Genomic DNA, 22,975 nt, shown 5'->3' with positions numbered 1-22,975 from the left:
TGTCAGATGAAATTTGTTTTTAACAATAGAGAAAACACAATGCAGCCTATAAGATTAAAACCATATTTTAATAGTTTAGAATGTTTTGATTCACAAATCGGGGTAAGAAAAATGCCTCCACCCCTACCCAAGGAGTTTCAAAGTACAGTGATCAGTGTCATTTTCCTGTTTTTATCTCTTCCCCTACTATGTCCAGAAATGTGTGGTGCTTCGTTGTGTCCCAAAAGATAGCCCTGCTATTTTTTCTGTCTGACCATGACAAGAAAGGAACATTATTTCTTGTCTGAATCTTATTCTGAACATTATTTATTATGTGAGTCTTAATTGTGTGAGTCCCTTGAGAATGGAATTCAGGATTCCTCAGTTTTTCCTGGAGCCTCTTCTTCCTAGACTCATTGAACTTCTTGTACGTCAGTGAAGTTCTAGAGCAGAACCCCATTAGAACTTAAATTTGTTTGCTGCTGCACTGTTGATTGGGTCCTACACCTGCTGCTGTAGGTGTGGAACTTATAACCACAAATGCAAGATGAAGTCCTGGGGTCGGCTTCCCACTCAGGGCATTTCCTTCGCCCCTAGTGTGAAATGTTGGTCACACTACAGGAGTGTTTCAAGGTGTGAAATAATATAGATACCCCCACTTTGGGATGATGTTGAGCCAAGTGACACCCCATGCCCAACTGACTTAAAATCCCAATATTAAAAATAACAAAACCAAACAGACCTGCCACACTGCCATGTTTTCACAGTAAAGTCTGTTTACTGAATGGATTAGGTGAGCTCTCTGACCTGAAATAATCATCCTATTCTCTACTCAGTGCAGTAGGATCCTGCCTGTTCCATCTCTCTCTCCTCTCAGAGTGATTTGTTTTCTTAATTATGTGGGTCTGTTATCTTCCCACCATAGTAGGATTATAAATACCTAGAATCTCAGGAAGAAATGGTGAGAACATTTACTCTTCAACTCCAAGGAGACCTCTTGTCTCTTCAAAATTCTCCATGTTTACCAAGAAATTTTGATAACCTTTAAACAAAAATTTTAAAAATATTAGCAGTAGTTCTCTCAATGAATAGGCATTTAAAGACCATCAATTCAACTGGATTCCACTTTTCAACCATATTAGAGAATGCCTCAAAAATAAGCAGTCAAGGATATTGTTTATATTTTGAAATTATTAACATGAATTTTTGAGTTCTGAAAATATTGTTTTGTTATTCAATCTTTATTATTTATTGAGTAAATAGAAAAAACAATTCCTTTTCTTATTTTTATGCCTATATTCTCTAGGAAATTTGGTGATTTGTATGCAAAATTTCAAGACATTCTTAATTAACTACAAATTGTTTGGATTCCAGGCTAGGGGGTAACATTAATTTTAATAAAATCAATATTATAGGCTGTATGATACTTAAGAAAAAAATAATTTGCCTTTTTTGGTGGCAATGGCAATGAATATATTAAAAGTCTACATTATATGTGAGACAGTCAACAAAGCTGAATTCCGTGAAAAATACCAGTTAAACTCTTTTTTTTTATGTTTATATGATGTCATCTGGCTTTCACTGTTTATCTTACATGTATATTATGCAGTAGCCTGCTTCAGAACATGTTATGAGTGAAATACTTTTAGTAATCTTATTTTCCCATCATTTAAGGTGACTAAAAAGAAAAATCTGAACTTCTGGTCAAACATAGTGCTGTAAATTAGAATTAGGAGTACCATGTAGTCTATAACACTTTTGTTATTCAACTATAATGATGAGTATATTAGAAGCTAGTATATTTTTACTACCCTGGAAGTTTAAGGTTATAAATAAGAACCACGCCCACAAGAAACATTGTTATTAATCTTGCATATAAGACAAATTAGTTTATCAGAAACAAATACTTGAAATATTTTCAAATATGTCCTGTGTTTCTTTATTAAGTTACTCACGTCTAATACCTACGCTCTATTTAACTTATTTCTGCATTCTTAGAAGATAAATTATCTTGCTATTATGATAGTATGTAAATAAGTGCTACTCATTTGGCATATCTATTTGGTAATATTCTTAGTATTTGTGTATACGTGTGTGTGTTGTGTATTTATACTTTTACCTATAAAATTATAAATTTGTATCTAGTGAAAATGTATATTCTGTGTAAAATAAAACAGCATTGCTAAAGTTTTTCTATTTATAGTCTTCTTCAGATAGAATTCTATAAGTAAGATTTTAGTATTTCTTTAAAAAATTTTTAATGTTTGTTTATTTTTGAGAGAGAGAGAGACAGAGTGTGAGTGGGAGAGGGAGACAGAATCTGAAACAGGCTCCAGGTTCCACACTGATAGCACAGAGCCCTACACGGGGCTTTAACCCATCAACTGTGAGATCATGACCTGAGCTGAAGTAGGACGCTTAACAACTGAGCCACCCAAGAACCCCAAGATTTTAGTATTTCTGCATTCATTCATGCTATATGCATAGCCTATCTCCACTCATTGTATGGCAATGTCTACTCCTCCATGAAAATTTCTCCAGGATAATCATTTGGAATAAACCATCCTCTATCTTGAAATATACCACAGGACATCTTTATCTTTATTGTAGAATATTGTGTTCTTTCTAGTTATCTTGTTGTGGACATGCCTATAAATCATACTGTGAACCATGGACTATGGTTTTTCAGCTTTGAATTCCTCACATTAATCAATACACAAGTTCACTGCCCATAGTAAATAATTCTTAATAGTTGATTTGAAATCCGAGCCAATGGTACAACTGTTTTTAAGATTGTCTTAAACTTGAATACAAGCAAACAGCATTTTTATAGAAAGGGTCATTACAGTTGCATTTCAGTTTCAAACGGGGACACTCATAAACTTAAGAGCATATTTTGCCTCATTGATTTATCTTCATTGGGTAGAGGAAAAAAAGTAGAGGGTAGAAGGTGAGAGCATTTACTAATATAATATGCATATGTTTTAGCTCCTTATTCAAAATCGAAGTAAAGTTTTTATAAGGCTCAATATAAGTGTCATTTCATCTGAAAAGTACATCATTGTTACATGATGCAAATAAACATTAGCTATTATCAGACCTAGGAAAGTTAATTGTAGCTGTTTATGTTCTTCTACATCTCACATTAATATTACTATTAAAGCTTTTATCATCACTTCCAATTTATTTTTTCTGAGATCCTCAATGATAAAGAGTGCCTTTATCTCTCAGCTTCCAGTACTTAAAACACGGTCCATTCTGTATACTCAGTATATATTTGTAGAATAAATGTATAGTCTTATTTGAGCTACAAGACTGCCACTTGCAATTGTAGGACTCATGATACTCCCTGATAAATGTTGCCATTGCATGTGGCTTTGAAAAGCTGTACTTTTATTACAAATGGCAAAACAATATTGTCAATAAATTAATTTTCACCCTTGGAGACATTACTAAAAATATAAATTAAAGTTAGGTTATAAGTATTTACAAGATTATTACAGTAATGATTTGGTTTGACAGATATTGAGTTAAAACTTTCATCTTTATTCTAATAAATGCTTCTCAGACAAATTTAAAGAGGGATTAACTGCTATTGTTGTTTGAACTTTGAACAGTAAAGTTAACATTAGTTATATAGACAAAATTGAATAGAAAAAACCCTCCTATTTCACTAAATTTTCATCTCAAAACCAGAAATTATTGACAATAATTCATGTCATTCTTAGTCATAAGGTTGATGGTGAGTTTTCTCATGCTAATTCCCTAGTTCCCCAGAGAGTTAGTTGTAGCCTATTCCTTGTTTTTAGAAGGAAAAAATTGATTCTTTGTCCATGTTACATAGTAATCAGCTAAGCTGGGATTTGATCCAGTCTTTATTTTTCTATAATGCCTGTGGCATTAGATCTGCACTGAATATTGTTAATGCTGATTTACATTAAATACCTTACATCTGATTTCTCAATGTGCTTTAATTTGCACATAGGACCTATTACTATTCAAAGATCTTCCTATTCCCCATCTTCATAACCTTACTAAAATGTTGCCTTGCCTTTCATTTTCTAAAAGAATCTTACATAGCAAATAATGCCCACTTTACTTTTAAAAGATCATTCCTGATCTTTTCATTTGGATGTGAAATATCTCTTCGAATACTCAGAATTTTTTTTTATTCTTTGGCACATATCAAATCCTGTTTTCCTTTTAGTTATTTGCATGTTCATATGCTTCCTGCCCCCAGGATATAAGCTTCTAGATCCAGGAATTATCTGTCAGTCTTTGTAGCCACTGTGTTACTGGGCACAATAGAGTAATAATAAATTGTATTTGTAGAGCCCTTTGCAGTTTAGTAAATAGTTTTAGTAAAAGAAGTTTTGATAATATAAATGATGATTTTATCAAAATTAGAGCTTTTCAAATTTATACAACCTGCATCTAGAATAGATATAGAATCCATGTATAGAATCCACTCATCAGGTGGAGAATCCACGTGTAGAATCCACTCATCAGGTGGAGAATTGAATTGATTAACTTCTAAGGCATCTCCCCCAATATTCTACAGCTTGATCCTCATGACAACTTTGTGAAACAAGCAGAAAAGTCATTTAAAAGGCATATTTAAGAAAAAAGACATTTTTTCTACTGGGTTATTAATACCCTAGACACCAAAATATGAGTGCCTCAGAGATGCTTACATTTCTGATTAGGATATTTATGTAGATTGTCTAGTGATTGCTTTTGCCGGTCATCTAGAATAGTGATTCTCACAGTATTACTATGGAGTCAAAGGACCTGGCGTGATGCACAGGGAATGGGAGCATACAGAAGGCTCCAGGACCCCCACTAATTAATAGAAGTGTAACTTTATTAAATATATTGGAGTTGTTGGCAAAATATTTTATTTGAAAAAAATTTCCTCAAGGGAAATTCAAAAAAGGAAAGAAGATAGACAGGAGGGGAGGGAGAGGGAAAAAAGGGAGGAGAAAGAGAAGGAAAAGAAGGACAAAGGAAAGAAGAGGGGAAAGAAAGGAGGGTGGAGGAGGGAGGGAGGATGGGTTATATGCACTGATTTAAGGACTTAAAGGCATAAGGGAGAAGAAAAGCTCTCGTAAGTTTTCCCGAAAAATGGTGACTGCAAAATTAAGACTACTCGTACATATAGTTAGGGTAAACATGTAAAGAAAGAGACAAAAATAAATGTTCCACATAGGAGATTCATATATACTTACACTTACCTTTTGCTGATATATAAAATGGTAGCAGGGAACATCTCTTTTATTGGGCAATCATTTTTAAGCATAATGAGCTAAGGACAGGGACATAGTGGGGGAGCTGAGAGCTAATTACCTTTTCTGACTGCTTATTCATTGTCAGAAAGGAAACAGATATGTACTACTTCCTTCCTTCTACTGGTTAAAAATCTATGTTCTGAGGATATATCAGAAATTCAACTCCCTGAATTAGAGCAAAGAAATAAAATACTCTGGCCTTTAGAATGTTCTCTCATTTTTGAGCAACAAGACATTTCTTTTCGTTACTTTATCATAGCTTTATATTCCTTAGGTTATTATACAGGAATTTAACTTTTTAATCATTTTTAGTGGGGCTGTATTTCTCCTGGGTATAGTCAGGGAACAGGTGCATTCAATGTGTACTTGAGGTTAGAAGTTAGGGAGCTGACAGAAAAGGGAAGCGTGAACTATAATGTTGACCAGATGCAGGGTCACATGACTGAAACAAACCTGGTTTGTATGACGTCCAACGAGAAAGTCATCTAGACTTGAAATGCCTGCCAAGAAGCAACATAGCACTGTGGTTAGGAACTTGTTTTCTGGAGCAGGACTGTCTGTGTTCCTTAATTCTAATCCATATCCTACTACTTAACCATTCAGTGCTTCAGCATCACCGTTTGTAGAATGAGGATTATGCACTATTTCTCTTATAGATTTGTTGTTGATTTAATGAGAAAATCCCTGTAAGCAGCTTCAAATAATACCTGAGTCAATACCAAATGTTCAGAAAATGGTTTATATTATTATCATGGGCTGCATCAGTACAAATAAATGAACAGTTAAAATAATAGCATCCATTATTCTCCAGGCATATTTCAATGAGAAAGCGGACCTGAGAAATGTTAATTATTCATAAAAATGTACTGTTATTGTGACTGTAATAGCCTGATTCCATGATTCCACTCCTGATGTTTGAGTACTGGCAGCTTTTACTTCCTACCCCTTCCTGTGGCCTTTCTGCCCCATGTCTGAGAAAGCTGATAAGAAAGCTCCTGCGCTACTCCCTTAAGTCCAAAACCTGTGTAGGAATGTTCCCCCAGGGTCTGCTTCCTACTCACCATAAAAGCAAAAAACCAATCTTCTTCCTCTATTTTCTTAAATGATTTTAAGAACAACTTATTAAGTCTGCCTTTCTCTTCCCAGAAAGATTTTTCATTGAGAAGAAAAAAAAAAACAAAAAAACCTTTCATACTCTGTTGGTATATGTAGGGCATCCAGGGTCTGGACATCCTAACCACATCTTCAGTGGACATCCATCTGCTTGTATAGAGAAGCAGCCTCATGAGTCATGTAACCACTTAGCTCATGTGAAGTGAGACTATTTTATGAAGTATGGGCCTCAGAGAAACTGTATCCGAAATACTCAAGGCATATTGAAGGGGAGAAAAATCAGTGTAATACCACAGATTACTTTCTTAGCAGCTTTAGGTAGGAAATTTGATATAGTATCATTGGAGGTACTTTGTAAATCATAAGGAGGAAACTTTCAGTGATCCTTCATTATTCACCATTTCTGGTTTAAAAAATTTTGTGATTAAAATGCATATATTCAAGTTTTTTTCTTTTATTTTTCTTTTTGCTTCTCTTTTTATTATTATGGATGTGTACTCCTTATTCTCTTTATGTCTGTTATAGTCCATTAATATACTCTGTTACTTCAAATTTAATTTTCATGAAGTTTTCTCACTAACCAATTTATCTTTATAGTTTCCATGTATCAGCTTTTTTAATGTTTTTATTTCTTTTGAGAGAGAGTGAGCACAAGGAGGTGCAGAGGGAGAGGGAGAGAAAGTGTCTAAGCAAGCTCTGCACTGTCACTGCTGAGCCTGATGCGGGGCTCAATCCCATGGCTTTGAGATTATGACCTGAGCTGAAATCAAGAGTTGGTCGCTCAAGCAACTGAGCCACCCAGCTTTGCCCCTAGTTTGTTTGTTTGTTGTTTTTGTTTTTTAAGTAGGGTTCAAGCCCAGAATGGAGCCCAATATGGGGCTTGAACTCATGACCCTGAGATCAAGACCTGAGCTGAGATCAAGAGTGAGATGCTTAATTGAATGAGCCACCAAGGTGCCCCAGTTTTTTTTTTTTAAATAGAGTTAGATTATGGTTTATTAATGCCCCTTTTCATTCAATTTTTGATGTGTTTCTCTCCTATAATAGGTGTCATATTTGCTCATCATTTGAAACGTGTTATTACAATAACTTTGTATAAAACATGTTGAGATTTTGTTCTTAAAATTTCAAGCTCTTTGTCTTGGTATCTGATAATCAACTTACCATAAACAAACTTCAAATATCCTGTTATAGCATGCTTATTCATTTGTATATCCAGATTCCAATAATACTCCTTTCTTCAGAGACTTAAATTATTTTTCATAAAAATGGATTTTTAGTCTTCAAGAATAAATAAAAGATTAATAAATCTATACAGCCTTTATTTCAAAGGACATTACTATTGATTGCCTTTATTTGGAGCCACTGGACTTAGGCTGTCACTACTAATTACAAGAAAGTAAATCTGAATAAAATTAATAGACTCGAGTATATTTGTGTGTGTGTTATCTACCCTGTTTTGCTCAACTGGAACATTTGAAAATGAAAATACTGTTTTTATTCCGATAGTAATTAAACAAAAAGGATTTAAAACTGTGATTCACTCAGTTTCTTAAAGTTTTTATTAATTCTTTAACTTTATAGTTTTTGGATTTTTTACATTATCTTACACTTTATGTGACCTTTAAATAAATAATATACACTCTGTTCCTATTTTACACTTAATAAGTGGAAAAGTGAAAATTTCTAAAAGTCAATTATCAGAATGAAAGGTTGATCTTTAGTCAATTGGATATAGTTTCATCATCATTTGTGTTTTTCTTTATAATGAGTACATTTTCCATCAGTGACTCAGTTTGTGCTTTATAGTGCCTTGTTGATCCTCAGACTGAATTCTATAAGAAAAGTGACTTGAAATTTTTTGGGGGAAAAGTGAATTTATATGCACATTATTTATTCTCTACCTCAAAGACAGCAGAAATGGTCAAAAATTCCATTTTTGTCACTGTCAACTTTATTCATTCACAGTGGCACTGTTCATTCTTAGCCTAGCCTTTGCTGCTGAACTGTCATTGCATCTTTTTCCACTTCTCACAAACTGGTTAAATATAAGCTCAATGAAAGAATGCATGAAAATTTGTTTCAAACTCTCGACGTTTTAATGTTGTTTTCTTAGCTGCTTTCACTGAAACCACATAAGTTGAAATGATGTGTTGTGGTAACATGGACAAGTTTGTGTAGAATGGATAAAGGTAGAATGTTTCTAGAATTGCTATGTACTTAAGGACCTCATCACAGGAAGGCCATAGGAATAGAAAATGCCAGGACAACTGACTGAAGTTCAGAGGTATTATAAAGATGGGGCATTAAAAAGGCATTATTCATAGATATTTATATTTTCTAGTGATTTATTTCATTAAAGTATAACTTAGATACAGTGAAGTATATATATCTTAAGTGTAAGTTCAGTGAGTTCAAATGTATACAATGATATAACTAAAACATTTCTCAAGATTCACATTTCCATCACCTGTAAAAGTTTGCTCACACCACTTCTTTATTAATCCCAATCCCCACCCCCACCCCATGTCAGGAAATCACTCTTCTAATTTTGTTCAGCACTTAGGTGAATTTTTCTGTCTTAGGGAAAGTTCAATAAGTTCAATACCTCTAATAGAAATATCTTATAATTGGTGAAGTTACCAGTTTATGAAATTTGTTCATCATCTTGATTTTCTTGCATAATATTTGCCAAGATTCTAGTTACATTGTTTCAGCCTGAGGTCCTTGATTTTTTTGAGGATCTACAGACTGTTATCTTCTGCATATTCCAATCTTTGAAGGCAGGATATAGGAATTTGGCAGTGAAAAAATCAGACTATATATATTCTTGGGCCTTTCCCAGGGGATCAGATCATTGGTATGCATGTGAAATAAGAATCATTATATATTAGGTGTTTGTCCAACTTTGGTCCATGGACAGTCTGTCAGGATTATACCATGCTTATTAAATTTCAAATTCCTGGACCTCATTTGTAAACTTATTGAATGAGAAACTCTAAGAACTAGGAACACACTGCTTTTTTTTTTAAGGTAGTCATCACAAGTAATTTGCATACACAAATATTGACTCAAACAAAAGTACTTAGTCTCTCGGAGTTTTGATGAACTAATCCAAGTTTATCAGTGGTTCTCAAATGAGATAGGAAATCCTCAAGCCAATCCCTGGCATACATTAAGGCACAACATATGTTACCCAGTTTTGGTATTGTTATGTTTTTTGTTACAAACACCCCTGCTTAAAATCCTTGAATGTTCTTTCATTGTTTTGGTCCATAAAAAAGAAATAAAGTCCATACATAATATGATCTGAACCCTATGTCTCTCTTCACTCACATCTCTAGATCAAGCACTCTTACTTTCTAAGCTTTGTCCCTGTCCATTACTTTTCAGTTATTTGAACGGGCCATATTTCCTCCCAGTACAGGGCCTCCATAAATGCTGTTCTCTTACCTGGAACACTTTTCTCTCTGCTCTCTGGACATACCAGTGCAAATGCTATTTCCTCAAAGTTCCCCTAACACACCTCTCCCAAATAAGTCAAATATCTTTTTTTTTAAATAGGTATCACTAGTTATGTAGTCTTCTAATACTATTGCTATTTATATTTTAAAACATTTATTATAATGCCAGTTTTGTACTTGTATGATAATACAAATAGTGTGCCTTATCTACATTTGACTTAGAGGATAGATACTATGTCTAGTTTTGCAAAGTACTGATAAGTAATAGATTATTAAAAAATAAGAGACTTAGGTGCTTTTTTACCAGTCAGGTTTGTTTTGCTTGTTTGTTTTTCCTAAATTAAGGAACCAAAAATACTCATATTATTTTCTTGTTTATATCATCTTTTATTGCAGCCTATGAATATACTTACATACATTAAATCATTACAGAATTCAGATTATAAGACACCCAAGTCTCCAGATTAAGGTACCTATTGTACTTTGCTCTCTAATTTCAAACATTAGCATATAAGAAGTCCAGCCCCCAATTTAGGATTACATTTGAGGCTTAAATTTGTAGAATAAATTAAGTTCTTCAGAAATCTCAAGTCAGAAAATTAACAAGCTAGAGATTGTACTAATAATCTTACCATGGTTTGATCATCACTTGATTTATTCTTGTTAGTCACTTACTTTTTTTAAATGTTTATTTTTGAGAGAGAGAGAGTGACAGAGAGAGAGAGAGAGAGAGAGAGATGGAGAGAGGGAGAGAGAGAGAGAGCAAGCAAACATGAGCATGGGAGGGACAGAGAAAAAGGGAGACACAGAATCTGATGCAGGCTCCAGGATCTGAGCTGTCAGCAGAGAGCCTGACATGGGGCTCGAAATCATGAATGGTGAGATCATGACCTGATCATGAGCTGAAGTTGGACGACTAATCTACTGAGCCACTCAGGTGCACCGTTACTCACTTAATTTTTTATTTACAAATCAAAATAGAATTAAAAATCTACTTTTAGATGCTATAATAGAGCTATGAATGGAAGAGACAGATCCACATATTTGCTATATCTCTGAATATTTATCTTGCTTTAAAATGCTAGTCTTTTGTGCTTTAACCTTCTTATTAAGTAGTGAATATTTTATCTGTGCACAATCCATTTCTTTTTTTTTAAGTTTACTTTTGAGAGAGAGACAGCATGAGTGGGGCAGAGGCAATGAAAGGGAGAGGGAGAGAATCCCAAGCAGCCTGCATGCTGCCAGCGCAAAGCCCGATGTGACGCTCAAACTTATGAAGCCGTGAAATCATCACCTAAGCTGAAACCAACAGTGGGATGCCTAACCGACTGAGCCACCCAGGCACCCCAAGTGCACAATCCATATCTCATCCTGCTGGGATTTTCTTTAGAGTCAATGGTGACATCACTGAACAATTCTGAATGTGTTTCACTGGGTGTCTTTGTTGTGCATGGAGTTCTCAAAGATCACACCTTCTTTTTTGGCTCCCATGGCTTCTCCTAAAGCTGTTAAAATTCCATCAGGTTGATCCACCATAAACTTTGGATCTTCTTCAATGGAGTACGTAGGTGGTTTTAAGCATTTCTATGGGGTCCATCAGCAATGGAAACCACTTGTTTTTCTTTCATCTTGTAGACAGTGTGTTGAGTTTTGGCTATGACAGGACTCCTTTTCTGATGGTCCTTAATTAAGTGAATTTTAATAAAGAGGTTAACATTGCTGATATCGCCAATGAAGGTGTGTTTAGCCTTCAGTAACTCAGTAAGATAATTACCCACTCAGTGACATTTCCTTGAAGGTTTTCACTTACAATTACATAAAGATGACCAAATCAACAGCATAGGATACTGGATTTCCTCTGTATAGTATTGAAATACTATATTCCAGAGCTGCTGATGGCTTCTGCAATTTCTTTGATTGCTACTACTCATTCCATTGGGTGGCCATTGTCCGTTGGTTTTCTCATTGTGATGATGCCCAGAACAAAGTTTTAGCCATGCATTTGGAAGTTCCAGAAGTTTCTCTTAGCTTGTCAAAAGCCTCAGCTTAATTTTTAGGTAATTAAAATGTATAGCATGCCAGATAAACTTAATTATTCTAATTTCCCATCTTTTAATAAAACAAGTAGCATAGCTTTGCATTAACAATGGCCATTTAGTAAATATAGCTATTTTAGGTATACAACAAGTTTTATTATTTTGAATTTGGGACCTAAATTTGAGAAAGGTAAAGATCAAAAGATTGTCAAAATAAAAAGATATAAACATAAGCCACAGGTATCCAAATATAACTTATAATATTCAATATACAAGAAATAGTTACACATAACATTTTAAAACACACACTAACACACACATGCACTTATATACTCTGCAATAAGTGACTATATTAGGAACTTTAAACTTTTACAAAAATCAATAATAGTTATCAAAGATAATTTACATCATATGACTTTACTCCTATGTGGAATTTAAGAAACAAAACAGATGAACATAGGAGAAGGGAAGGAAAAATAAGATAAAAACAGAGAGGGAAGCAAAACATAAGATAATCTTGAATACAGAGAATAACGTGAGGGTTGCTGGAGGGGTATTGGGTGGGAGGGTGGACAAAATGGATGATGGGCATTAAGAAGGTCACTTGTTGCTATGAGCACTGGGTGTTATATATGAGCAATGAATCACTAAATTCTACTCCTGAAATTTTTTTTAAAAAAAGGATAATTTACAAATATGTCAAAAAGTACGGAGAATTAAAAATATATTTGTGATAAAAGAAACTCTTATTTGGACACAGAAAAACTAGTATTTAACAAGGAGAAAACTCAGATTCTACTTCTTTTTTTGTTTGCAAACATGCATTGAACAACTTGTAGTAAAGGAGTCCGAAGCCTTTTTTACCCCTTGTGAATAAACCTGTATCTATCCAATTTTGTTAAATTTTAAATACATTTCATTGCTTCTGTCTCATTATTTTTACTTATTATAAACCGAGGCACACAAAATTCATTTCATTCATAACTTCTGCACTTCTTGTACATCTTCAAATACACTTCATTATTTGATATTATATTTTGGAACAACCACACCTGTCTCCTTTTAAAAGAAAATACTCTCCTTTCATCTCTTCTTTTCCTACATGCCCAATGAATACCCACTGCTCTGCCGAAAGTCCCCGATACCTAACACACATTTATTTTTTACATTTCTTCAAAATGAACAGGTATGTAACATGACCCAAATTTTAGAAACTATATATTTTGATTCATACATAAAGTAAATATGGAAATTTATAATTAAAATTATGATAAAATAATTATCTTTTTAAAATTCTATTTTTATTATTAAATATCTATTCTCAGCAACTTTTGAATATAAAATACAATGTTGCTAACTATAGTCACCATGTACATTAAATACCCAGAATTTATTCATCTTATAACTGGACATTTGTCCCCTTGAAAACTTTTCTTAAAACTTTTTAAAATGTTTTATTTATTTCTGAGAGAGAGAGAGAGAAAGAGAGAGAGAGGGAGACAGCGTTAGCAAGGGAGGGTCAGAGAGAGAGGGAGATGCAGAATCTGAAACAGGCTCCAGGCTCTGAGCTGAGCTGTCAGCACAGAGCCTGGGGTGGGGCTCGAACCCACAAACCATGAAATCATGACCTTAGCTGAAGTCAGATGCTTAATCGACTCAGCCACCCATGTGTCCCTCCTTCTCTTATCCTTCTTTTATGGCTGAATAGTGTTCCATTAAATGTGTGCATGTGTGTGTGTGTGTGTGTGTGTGTCACTTTTCCTTATCCATTTTTACATTGATGACACTTAGGTTGTTTCCATGTCTTGGGTATTGTGAATAATGCTGCAGTAAACATGGGAGTGCAAATATCTCTTCAAAATAATAATTTATTTTCTTTGAAATATATACTCAGAAGTTGGATTGCTAGATCCAACTAGAAATTCTATTTTTAATTTTTTGATATATACTGTTTTCCATAGTAGCTGTACCAGTTTGCATTCCCACCGACTGTCTACCAGTGTTCCGTGTTCTCCATGTCCTCACCAGCACTTGTCATCTCTTTTGACAATAGCTATTCTAATAGGTGTCAGGTGATATTATGATTTTGATTTGCATTTTTCTGGTGATTAGTGATGACGAACACCTTTTCAAGTATCCATTGGCCATTTGATTATCTTTGGAAAAATGTCTCTTCTGATCCTCTGCCTATTTTTTTTTGTTCTACTGTCAGCTTTATTTTATTTTTATTTTTTTTTACAAATAGTTTACTGTCAAGTTGGTTTCCATATGACACCCAGTGCTCATCCCCACAAGTGCCCTCCTCCATGCCCATCTGCCCCTCCCCCCCCACACACATCCATCAGTCCTCAGTTTGTTCTCAGCATTTAAGAGTCTCTCATGGTTTGCCTCCCTCCCTCTCCCCCACCATTTCCTCCCTTCTTCTCCCCCATGGTCCTCGGTTAAGTTCCTCCTAATCCTCCTATACGTGCAAACATATGATATTTGTCCTTCTCTGCCTGATCTTTGCCTATTTTTAATCAGGTTATCTGATTTTTTTGTCACTGAGTGTAATGATATTTTTACAGAAATAGAAAAAAGTTCCAAAATTTGTATGATAACACAAAAGACCCCAACTAGTGAAAGCAATCTTGAGAAAGAACAAAATGGATGCATCACACTTCCTGATTTCAAACTGTGTTACAAAATTATAGTAGTCAAAAAAGTGTGGTATTGGCATAAAAAGAGACATAGACAAACAGAATAGAATTAAGAACCCAGAAATAAACCCACTCATATATGGTCAACTGATCTTTGACTAATATTTGACAATAGTGGATAAAATTTGAGTCTAGTCAATAAATGATATTGGGAAAAGTGGATATTCATATACAAGAGAATTAAACTGGACCCATATCTTACACCGGTCACAAAATTGATCTCAAAATGGATTAAAGACTTACATGTAAGACCCCGAAACCATAAAACTCATAGAAGAACACAAAAGGAAAAAGCTTGACTGGTCTTGCCAAGGATTTCATGGAATGAAAGCAAAAGCATAAACAACAAAAGTAAAACTAAACGAGTTGGACTACATCAAACTGAAAAGCTTCTGCATAGCAAAAGAAATGACCAATAAAATGAAAAGGCATCCTGCAGAATGGGAGAAAATATTTATGAACCATATATCTGATAAGGGGTTAGTATCTAAAATATATAAAGAACTCTTATAATTATTAGTCTCATACAAAGCAGAATATTATTTGCACTGTGATAAAATTAGGAAGAAGACAGAGTTGTTTTAAAACTCCTATTAGTAATGCTAATTTTTTTTAAAAAAAAGTCTTCTACTTATCAGAAATGTTAAATTTTGTTTGCACGCATTATGAATTCCTATATCAGAAATCATATTTTTTAAAAAAACTCTTTAAATTATGTTTATAAGTTCTGAGTATCACACTTTTCTTCTTATATCTAACCAAGACTAAGGCTGTTAGCTTATCTCACTGAAGTTTAGAACACTTTTTACACAACAGAAACTTACTATCTTGCCTTTTTAAAGAGCTGTTTTAGAAAGGGAAAATAAAAAGCTGTGTTTGAAGAGTCAAAATATTTAATGCATCAAAAGTTAGACATTTAAAATTTTTTTTTTATTTTTTATTTTTAAATTTATATAGGGGTGCCTGGGTGGCTTAGTCGGTTAAGCGTCTGACTTTGGCTTAGGTCATGATCTCACGGTTCATGGGTTTGAGCCCCACATCGGGCTCTGTGCTGACTGCCAGCTCAGAGCNTAAAATAAAATAAATTTATATAAACATAAAGAATGTATCAATTGTATCAATTTGAATTTGAGCTCAAACTGATTGTAAGAAACCTTAAAATCTGATTCACTGAATGCTTGTTTTATGGAGCCTCTCAAATGAACAAATTTGTTCCTCTGTCATAGCAATTCTAAATTGCCTTCAGTGAAATTATGCCAGTTAGGGAGATTTGCATATTAGTTAAGATTGTAACATGAGACATAAGGAAAGCAGGTTTTTTAGTCTGGAAAGAACACAGATGTAAGACACTCCATGAGAACTCTAATAGCAGCAAGGATATGGTTATGAAACCACATGTTTTCAGAACCTGGCTAAAGACCAGTAGCTTGAAGAAGACTCTAGCCCTGGCAGAGGGAATTAAGTAAAAATATTTTCAGGAACATAAAGACAGTCCTGAGGAATGTCCTTATGAGGTTTCCAAAAGATAAATTGGTGTAACATTTATCCAAAGGACACTAGTGTGAAGTACTAGTGTAACGTGAGATTTTGAAGCTCTCAGCTTCTAATACACTTGAAAGGCCAGTTTTTATGAATTTGGTCTCTTCCCCTTTGAACTTCAACTTTTTTTAGTTTTTTCATTTACTTTGAGAGAAGGGGAGAAAGAGAATCCCAAGCAGGATCCATAAACCATGAGATCATGAACTGAGCTGACGTCAAGAGTCTGACGCTTAACCTACTGAGCCACCTGGACTTCAACTTATAATCTAGTGGTCAGCAACTTTCAGTGAGCAGGCTAAATTCAGACCAACATCTGTTTATATAAATAAAGTTTTATTGGAACACAATCTCACGCATTTATTACATATTGTCTACCATTGTTTTCATGCTGCAATATAGATTTGAGTAGATGCAGCAAAGGCTGGCCCACAGAGCCTAAAATATTTAATTTCTGGCCTTTTACAGAAAAACATTTATTGAACCTTGTTAGGAGACATAAAGACTTATAGACAATGGATAAGTAAAGAGGACAGTTGGTGGCACATGAATTCTGTGGAAGGTCCATGCAAGGGAAAATGTATACAAATTTATCCAATGACCAGGAAGTATGGACTCTTCTCTGAACAGAGAATACCTAAAACTGAGGACTCTGGAAAATTATTGGAGCTCAGATTAAAAATAAAAATTCATACTCATGGACAACGTGGCCTTCAGGAGAGGGAGACTCCAAATATCTCAGATGTACACACTATATAAGGTTGAGCTTCCTGTTAGCATCAGTGAGGGACTTGGCTGGATATTCTACTTGCCAAGCTTCACCAGCCTAAGACCACCAGGAATACTTTAGTGTTAGGGTAATTAGCTTGCTACATCAAAGGAAAATGCAGACTATGAGGAACAATGAGGACTCTCAAAATGACGAGTCAGGGCAGGTTGTTTATAACATTTTGGATGCTGAAATAAGTCCTAAATTGATATTCACAGGGAATCAATGGATTTTGTAAAATAAGTAGCTACTGAAAGATGAGTAGTCTTACCTTGGAAGTATATGTCACTATGGAGTTACTATCAGGGTAGATGTTCTGTGTTTTAACATGGAATGTATGTGTCTAAATAAACTGATGCTAAAAGGTTTGGGCTAGAAAATTTATCTAGCACGTCATGCTTATGTACAGTTTATCTGTTTCATGAGTCCTCATATAGTTTTGGAAATATGGTCTCTGTTTCAAAGTTCAGTATAAAAACAAGCATTGGAGTAGTAAACACCACATTCAGATTTGTAGGAAGATGCAATTGAGAATTGGTACAGCTTTTATTTATAGTTTTCTTATAAGAGTACAGCAAAGTTTATTTTTTTAAAGTTTATTTATTTTGAGAGAGAGCAAGAAGGAGAGAGAGAGTGAGAGCACACTTGAGCTGGGAAGAAGCATAGAGAGAGGGAGAGAATTCCAAGCAGGTTCCATGCTGCCAGATGTGAGACTTGATCCCATGAACCATGAGATCATGACTTGCCACGAAATGAAGAGTTGGATGCTCAACTGACTGAGCCACCCAGGTGTCCCAGTTTATTTTTTATAAGATACTTTTCCTCCCTTGATCTATGAACAAGCACTGATAGGAGTTGAGTGGAGTTACCAAACACTAAATGCTCCTGCTGAGATTTCCCCCTCCATCTTCCCCTCTGACATATTCAGCATTATCCCACTACACTCTTCTTTAAACTCCAGGGAGATTCTCAATGTTCTTTTTAGCCTGTCACCTCCAGAAGCCCAGGTCTCCCTAAGTATGTGTTATGTTTTAGATTGTAGAATGTGAGTTTACAGTACTTTTCCACGTGATCATTTCTTATACCCTAAATGCTTATTTTTTTCCCTATAGTACTTACCATCATCTGACATAATATGCATGTCACTTATTTGTTTTTAAAGTTGGTACCCTCTGTTTTGATAGACAGATTCCTTTTTTAAATGTTTATTTATTTATTTTGTGAGAGAGAGAGTGCACACACAAGCCAGGAAGGGGCAGAGAGAGAAAGAAAGAAAGAATCCCAAGCAGGCTCCATGCTGTCAGCACAAAGCCTGACATGAGGTTTGATCTCAGAAACTGTGAGATCATAACCTGAGCCAAAATCAAGAGTCAGAAAGCTTAACCAACTGAGCTACCCAGGTGCCCTGATAGATTCTAAGGCATATACCTTCTTACCAAGATTTCTCTCTGTTGGTTATTTAATCAAATACTAATGTAGGTACTGCTGTGAAGGGATTTTACAGATGTAATAAAATCTCAAACCAGTTGACCTTATGATAAAGGAAATTATCTAGGTGGAATTGACTCAATCAGATGCCCTTTAAAAGTAGAATTTTCTCTGACTAGTATCAGAAAGGAAAGACTGGTTTTCAAATTGAGAAAAGAATCTGATATGCTATTGCTGCTTTTGGCGATGGAATGGGTCATGTGAAAGGAGCTAAGCGTGATTCTTGGCTGACAGACAATAGGGAAATGAGGACATCAGTCCCACAACTGTAAGAAGATGAACTCTGCTAACAGCATGAATGATTTTGGAAGCAGATTACTTCCCAGAGACTATATATAAGAGCCTATATCTGTCAACATCTTATTTTTTTTCATCCTTGTGAGAACCTAAGTAGAGGTCCCAGCCAGTATCAGTCAGACATCTAACCTGAAGGACCAAAATAATGAATGGGTGATGTTTTCAGCTGTTATGAGAGCAGAGATATTTTCCCCATTTTGTTCATTGTTATCTCCTTAGTGACTAGAACTGTGCCTACCATATAAGAAACATTTCAGACATAATTCCAATTAACCTGCTAAACTAAACTGTGTGAATAATTTGAGACTGTTTTAATCTGTAGACACACTCTAGATATTTAGCTATAAATTCAGTTGAGTAAAGGAATAAGGGTTAAATGTTTGAAGAGTCCATCTAGAAATCTTATATAATCTCTGGGAACATTTTTAAAAATTGTAAAAGGCATCAATGATACACTTACAAGTGTTTAAATTTTTTTAAAGATGAATTGATTACCAGACAATGAATACTTAATTTAATGCATGTTTTAGTGCACTTTATGTGACACAAATTAATTTGCAATAGAGACAGGAAACCTATCTCTAAGGTAATTAGTCATGGTCAAATCTTAATTATCTTCTTAAAAAGGAAAACAGGCTTATCAAGATATCTACTATGGTATTCATGAGTGGTACTTTCTTATTTGTTAAAAACCCTTTTCACTAAAATAAAACATTCTCTGATACAGATTTTAACATGGAATTTGGAATAAAGACATCGATTTTGAACAACTTAACCTCTGTATTACTTCCAATCACACCACAAGGTGCTTTTATTTCTATACATGAGGAAAATGAGCCTCATAAATATTAGGTCACTAACTCAAGGTCAGAAGAATTGAATTGATAACCTACTATTTTAGCCCAAGTAGATGCATAACATGAAGATCCATATTTGTCCTATTCTGACATACTGTCAATCGTGATGTTTTGTTCATTAAAGGCATTCATAATGACTATGAATATATATGAATTTACATCTGTGTCTGAATATCTGTACAGTGTTTGTAACAGAATTATTGAATGTTAACAAGATACAGTCATTTTCCTAGACAATAATTTTGTCTTGGAAACTTTGTGAGAAGGACTGGGTTGTGTGAACTTTTGTCATGAGGGCAATAGTCAAACTGGCAAAACAAGTGCAGAAGAAGTGAGTTAACTATGATCAACAAATGGACTGAACAATTTTAAAGCAATCAATTATCGATCAATTGACATTTCTTTACCTTTCTTTCTTTAAATACACATTTATTGAAAGTACATTATGCACCTGGCATTGTATCCTATGCTAAATTCAGCATGACATTTGTCCTTGGGATTTGGTGAGCTTTGAGAGAGGGATTTGAAGTGATATATTGACAGAGAACTGGAGCTGAAAGATGACCAGGCATTAGTCTTAAGAAGGGCTCTTTAGAGTGAAAAAGAGAACAAAAGTGTGGGAATCTTCTAAATGACAGAAAGTACATGAAAAGATGGAAAATTAAGCAGGTTTTGCTTCTTTCTTTCTTTCTTAGGAACTGAAAGAAGTGCATTGTTGTTGGATAATAGAGGCCATTGTGTGGGAAGGGAGCACATGGATGCAGAGACTTAAAAAGTATGAGATTTGTGTATGCAGTGCTTTCCTGGTCACATTAATACAGGTGAAATTTATGTGGTGCCACTGAAGGGAATGCAATGAGTAGGTTTTTTATTTGTTCATTCACTCATTCAACAATATTCATTAAAGGCTTGTTTTGTGTGCTATGTGCCAGGTGCTGGCTCATGGGTTAGGAGCTAGACTGCAGTGAATTTGTCATTGTCAGGGTCCTTTCCCTCATGGAGCTTATTATCTGGATTGATGGTTTTGAAAGGTCATTCTGTTGCAACATAAATAATAAACTCTAGCAAGAAAAGACCAGATAGAAGGAGCTGCAGTAGGAAGCAAACAAGGATGATTGCCTGAGCTAAGGATTCAGGATCTAGCAACAAGGAAGTCATTGGTGGCAGAAATGGAGATATATTGGATGGAGGAGGCATTTAGACCCCAACTTCTTTTTGTAAAGTTAGAATGAGATGGACAGCAGGTACTATGTATCTTTGTCATTGTATTTCCAGCCCTTGTCTAGTAACTTAACCTTGACTCTCAATCATCATCTTTGCCAGATCATTGATTACAAGCATTCTTGCTTTCAGAGTGTGCTCAGCATCTCCTTAACCATTAGGACTAAATTTGATGGTTTGGGGTATTTTTTTTTCCTGATTTTTAATTCACAGATAAGTACTATTTACTGAATAATGAATACCTCAACTTTTCAGACATTTTTTCTTTTTAGCATTATAGGGGCTTAGTCACATTCAGTTAAATACTGCATAGCATGTTAATGAGTGGTTAGTGAATCTCTCTTTCCTACAAAATATCTACTAATTTACTCAAAAATTTATAAGATGGTCACTTCCCAAATTGACAACATACTTTAGTAACTATTTGTGCATTTATTTTTTGTACTGTGCAATTTGTTCTATGGACAGGTTTGCTCTATATTTCATATGTGAATGCTGGGACTACCTCACAGTATTTAAAACAAAATATTCAAATAGATGTTTGAGTTTTTCCCCCTACCCTTAAAAGAGAAAGTAAATAAATTGTCTCCTTTTCTGTTTTTCTTAATTTTAAAGTTATATTAAGTTTATAGAGTGTATGTTTTTAAAATTACATTTTTGGTTTTGAAAAAGGAAATATATTCAATAATCTAATAATTTTTAAATATTAAAGTTAGAATATAATTATAATTTTCAAAACAACTCATTCTTCCAACATATTCTTGAAAAAAAACATGGGCCCTTTATTCATACTCCTGTTTTCAGGCCCTCATTCTTTTGAAAAAAAAAAATGATATTTGGGAATTTGAAAGGTTCCAACTATATATTTAGATTTGACAAAAAGATTTTTAAGAATAAATTCTATTCTTAATCCTCTGACAATTTTAATTATGTCTATGCTTAATTATTAGTCATGTGTAGCTTGTTAATACATCTGATGGAAGTTACAAGTTTTGGTTGAGATATATTTGTATTTAATTTTTCTTCTTAGCTGTTTTTAGTTTGGCTATTCCTCTAATGTTTGTTTATTTTTGAGAGAGAGACAGAGCATGAGCGGGTGAGGGGCAGAAAAAGAGACAGAATCCAAAGCAGGCTCCAGGCTCTGAGCTGTCAGCACAGAGCCCAATGCAGGATTCAAACCCAGGAACTATGAAATCATGACCTGAGCTGAAGTCAGACACTTAACCAACTGAGCCAGCCAGGTGCCCCTGGATGTCTATTCTTCTATCTTAAGTGTTACACATTCAAATTTCAGTAGCATTATACTATAGATCATGTAGAAGAAGTGGAACAGTTTTGGAGGAAAAAAGAGAACTATTTCTTTAAATTGTCATAGTACTTTAAAAATCTTAACTGTAAAATTTAAAATGTATGACAGAAACATTTGATATTTCTTAGACATCCTAAGGTCATTCCCATTTCTAATTTGATAAACTTTTTCATAGAAAATTCCAACCTTATTTTCCCAATCCATTTTTTTCTTTAAAAAAAACTTTTTTTTTTAAATGTTTTTTATTTACTTCTAGGAAAGCGAGAGAGACAGCGTGAGCAGGGGAGGGTCAGAGAGAGAGGGAGTCACAGACTCCAGGATCTGAGCTGGCAGGCAGCACATAGCCCGACGCGGGGCTCGAACCCACGAACCGCGAGATCATGACCTAAGCGAAAGTCGGATGCTTAACCGACTAAGCCACCCAGGCACCCCCCAATCCATTTTTTCTAACTTCCTTTTCTTCTTACTCTTAATACTATACTTAGCAATACAGTTGCATAAATGGAAAATTTAGAATAAAATTCCTCAACCAAAACTTCCATTTTGTGCATTTCATTTTGTGTGAGATAATTCAATTTTTATAAGTGCTTATAGCCTATAGTAATTAATGTAAGCTAACAAGTACCTTAAAAGATTAAATATTTTAAATTATTAATAGAAACAAGCATTTAGAACTATCCTAACAAAGTTGGACTTCTCTATTTTAATTTTCATCTTCCCTTTAACACTTAGAGGGAAAAATTTATAAAATAACCTGAAGATTTACATCGAGAAATTAATGGATATTTATAGATACAAAAGGGTAGGAAGGAAAAAGTCTTTTATTCTGGATAGTTGTTTCTAAAAGAGTATATTTAATCTGTTTATCTGGTATTAGTTCTATGATAAAATTTCCCTTGTAGAAAGTTTTTATATAATT

At 34.4% G+C, this 22,975-nt stretch overlaps 1 pseudogene; it reads right to left on the bottom strand.

Annotated features, from left to right (window-relative positions):
- Positions 1–445: 445 nt before the first annotated feature.
- Positions 446–18,025, bottom strand: LOC144226894 (ethanolamine-phosphate phospho-lyase-like; annotated as a pseudogene).
- Positions 18,026–22,975: the final 4,950 nt, after the last annotated feature.

Source organism: Crocuta crocuta, unplaced genomic scaffold (genome assembly GCF_008692635.1).
Source record: "Crocuta crocuta isolate KB4526 unplaced genomic scaffold, BGI_CrCroc_1.0 scaffold283, whole genome shotgun sequence".
In the NCBI taxonomy this organism is placed as follows: domain Eukaryota; kingdom Metazoa; phylum Chordata; class Mammalia; order Carnivora; family Hyaenidae; genus Crocuta; species Crocuta crocuta.
The sequence above is the reverse complement of the archived record's forward strand: the minus strand, read 5'-3'. Positions and strand labels throughout refer to the sequence as shown.